Genomic DNA, 4,052 nt, shown 5'->3' with positions numbered 1-4,052 from the left:
TGAAATGCCTATAACACTTGATATTAAGGTAGGATGCACAATTTTACATATAAAAGATATATTGCCTAGTAGTATTTTGTTATTAGAAGACAAGGATGGACAAGAGTGTCAGGAGCATTTAATGAATTGTGCTCCTTGTCATCTTTCCATTAATGACCCTATACATCCTAAATTGGCAGTTGTGCCAATTCATCTTTTTTATTTTGTATGTAGTGAGAAGAAAGGAGTTGCTACCATGTTTTTTTTGTGATCAATGTCTATGTGGATAGCACATGGCTTATTTGACACCACCTCTTTTGACTCTCCCTTTAGAAAATTAGATTTGTCCTCATTATAAGAAGTCTTCTAGCCATTCCCCATCTATTGATAAGGATTGAAGATTTCTTCTATTGTGTTTGTCATACACTTTGATGGTCTAGTTGCTACAATACTAATTTGGAGGAGTACAGTTTGGCAACAACATCATTGTGGCATTTATTTTCAACAATGTGTGTTTTGTAGTCCTAGTTGATTGGAGGGGCTCCTAATTAACTAAGGGTGGTACTTGAAAGTGTGTTAAGTATGTATTTATATTTGGTTTAGATTACATACTTTGTGATTAGTTTGTCGTACTTGATGTGTTGTGTGTAATGATCTTTGTTTACACGACAAGATGTTTTGTTCAACAACAACTAAATAAATAAAGGAGAATGTTAAATAGACCTAAGTTTTTACTAAATCAACTTACCTTTGATGAAGAATAAGAATATGGTGGTCATGATGAATGTGGTTAATTTTCATTGGTTTCATTAGTAGAGAAATGAATCTATAGTTTTTTTTTTTTTTTTTTTTTTTCATTTTATTCATGATGGGTGGATAAATTTTGCAAAAGACTGGGTCTATTTAACAATCTCTTAAATTAATATGTATAACGGATAGTTTCTTTGTTCATGAGTGTTGAAAGACAACCTCGATCTCTCAAACCCTAATTCTTCGGTGGTCAAATTCCAGTGGTGGCGATTCCTGCATGTGCTGGATGTGCTGGATGTCGCGAATTCTGGCTCGCATAGCATCACAGTGTGCACGAGCCCATGGATTCTGATGTGAGTATGGTGCCCTGCTTCAACGCCATTTGCAATGCTCATGGACTCACGCCGCCTCCGAGCTATCTCCGACTTGTGCAGCTTCGCAAGGCGGTTCGATTCTGCACCTCGAATGCATGTTGAAACTGATGTTCAGAGATTGAATTTTATCCGCTAATTTGTCATCTGTATTATGGAAGCTCGATTCCTCGCTTGTTGGGCGCTAATGCAAGTGTTGCAATCCGTATTTTGTCTATCGATCTGTTGGGTGGTGAACATATTATGCGATGAAGTTCGCATAGAAACCTGAGCCAGCAAATTAGGTTACTTGTACGGAGCATTTTGGTGCGAGGGATAGAGATCTACGAGTTCAATTCCACACTGATGCATGTTAAGTGCAAAATTCACTATTCTCAGAAGAAAAGAACCAGGTTGGCCCTTCAGTTTTTCCACCAATGACTGAGAAAGAAGTACAGAAACCATTTTATTAAAATTTCTATTCATAAGTTCCTAAGCGCAAACAAACAGGATTCGAGATGGTCACAAGACTCAGAAAATATATCACCTATCTTTTTCAAATAACTCTCAATGTCGGAGTGATTTTCCCGGGTCTTCTCCCCCAACAATGTATATTAAGCCGCCTTCATACGCATCAAGCTGCTTTTGTATAGTGAATGACGGTAGAAATAATATCATGAGATCAGTTTCATACTCCTCCCTAACTTATATCGCACTTGGCAACTATAATTGCCGATTATTCCACCGAAAACTGGTATGTGCTGGAAGAGTTATCACATATACACAACGGATTTCAAGCACAGTTTTTAACAACTAGAGATTGTTTCGAGGTTTGTTGTGAGGACATAAGCTGGGGATCAATCGATGCGAATTGTTTGTGAATTTTGGATGTCGTGCGGCTACAATAAGCTGTATGGTTGATCACGTCACTGCTGATATATATATGCGTGGAGTTTGAGAGTTAGTTGTGACAGGGAGTTGATTGGTATTTATCAATGAAGTATGAAATGCAGAGTTCTTGAAGGAGAGGTGGGTCCAGCTTTACTTTTGATGCAGATCAATGCTCACCAGAAGGAGTTCTTCATGCCCCTCATCAAAGCGAGTTCGAATGTGGCAGATTTTGAGAGAAAAGTGGCGGCCCTAACTAAAGTAAGAGTTGCGTTGCATGCGCTTTGAGAAAGACGAGTAGCTTTCATTGCTGATCAAGAAAATCAAAGGAAGTGGTGCGAGTCCGAAATTCTCTGTGCTCACGACGTAAGGGGAGAATGTCTTCCTCTGTGAGATCTTTAACCGGAAGCTCGTTGATGGTTTAGGTTGCACTAAAACCCTAAACCTGGACCAGGGCCAACAGTAGCACTGTGAGGGATCTCTAGAAGGAGGTGGCGGTTGTGTGTAAAATTTCGACAGAATACCAGGGGTTTCTACAACGGCAAGCATGTCAATGAAGGGGCGCGGACCACGAAAAACACTTCATAACTTCGGCGTGGAACGTGGCATTACTGTGCAGCTCTTAACGCAGTTTCGCGGCGGTGATGCTCGTGCCCCTCCACCGTATTAAATCCCTGACCTGCAGAATCGAAATTCCTTGAGGTTGCTGCTTTGGACCATAGAGTTCCCGTCTGGAATATGGTGGTCCACAGGTTGAACCTCGTAGGCGAGCTCGCCAACAAGCAGTGTATTTCGTGTGGCTGAGATCCAGTACTTTGCCTCAAGGGATTCGACGACTTTAACATAGTCCAGGAACAGTCGCCATGTCCAATGTACAAAGGATAACGTGCGGGTTAGGATGCGTTCCTTCACGGAGTACACAAGGATAATTGAGAGACGCAAAGCGCTCGCTCTGTCTAAGCAACCCTCCAGCCGGCAATCTAAGATCGCTCAGCTTCTAACCAAGAATTTCCGGAGAAGATCGTTAGTCCAGAACGATGACAATCCTCCCGCAGTTCAGAAAGCAGAATCGTGACATCATCGGCCAATGTTTCAAAGCTGTTTCAATGTTTCAGATCTGTCTTAAGTATACTCTCGAAGACTCTGATCGCGAGAACATTTATGGAATCTGTTGTATTTCTGACCTGTATTTTTATTGCAGAATGTGATTTTGAAACACTCTGAGTTGGCTTGAGAGTTCGATGTGCACCCTCGTGCTGAGTAGGCCAACTTTCACCTGAAAATAAAGCGCATCTCGGCTAAGCCAGCACCTGCATCACAGTGAGTTGCTTATTCTTATTGGAACCAATTCAGAGTATATTCACTCACATCGACCCATTGCACATTCTTTGTAGAGCTCTGCGAGGGCGAGAATCTATGTCCATCTGCAGCAATAGACAACAATAAAAAAAATAAAAATAAAAAATAAAAAAGCATAGTTAGAGGATACAAATCAACGACGTTTTGATCTCCGAATTGATAGTTTCTACCGAGCGTGAGTGCAACAATAGATTCACAATGCGAGTGGAATCCTCGGACCCAGAGACATACTTCAAGGTTTTCCAGCTTTGCACTGGAAAATGAACTATCTTCATTTAGCTGCCATTCTCAACAAAGCAATTGATGGTGCAGCAACTCATACTGCAAATCGTACATGAAATCTTACATCGAAGAACAAATGCACCAGAGGATGACAGTTCCCAAAAAACTGAACTGGTATTCAAGGTTTGAATTTGATTCGAATTAGTAAGACATTTCGCGTTTTTTTTAACAGTGTGTGTACCCAACTCAGACTGATTTTTAATAAGAGAAGAACTACAAGTTGTGATTACTAGTAACAGAAAGTTGTTAATTTTCATGTTGTGTTCTAAGCTAAGCACTATTTTGTGTTTCAATTCATTTTTGAGCCTTTTTGCTTTCTTAAAATCTTGAATATGCAATAATTCAGGTATGGGTTTGCTTGCAATCATCAATGTTGTTGGTTTTATGTGGGTTCCAATTTTGAATTCATTCTTATCCATGTGAAATTCTACTCCAATGAATTTG

At 40.2% G+C, this 4,052-nt stretch overlaps 1 long non-coding RNA gene across 1 annotated transcript; it reads left to right on the top strand.

Annotated features, from left to right (window-relative positions):
- Window positions 1-817: 817 nt before the first annotated feature.
- On the top strand, window positions 818-3,837 carry LOC149988039 (uncharacterized). Its single transcript, XR_016505819.1, has 2 exons — window positions 818-1,175; window positions 2,093-3,837. It is a non-coding gene; the product is annotated as an uncharacterized LOC149988039 (long non-coding RNA).
- The last annotated feature ends 215 nt before the right edge of the window (window positions 3,838-4,052 follow it).

Source organism: Physcomitrium patens, chromosome 12, assembly GCF_059467195.1.
Source record: "Physcomitrium patens ecotype Gransden chromosome 12, ASM5946719v1, whole genome shotgun sequence".
Classification (NCBI taxonomy): Eukaryota; Viridiplantae; Streptophyta; class Bryopsida; order Funariales; family Funariaceae; genus Physcomitrium; species Physcomitrium patens.
The sequence above is the reverse complement of the archived record's forward strand: the minus strand, read 5'-3'. Positions and strand labels throughout refer to the sequence as shown.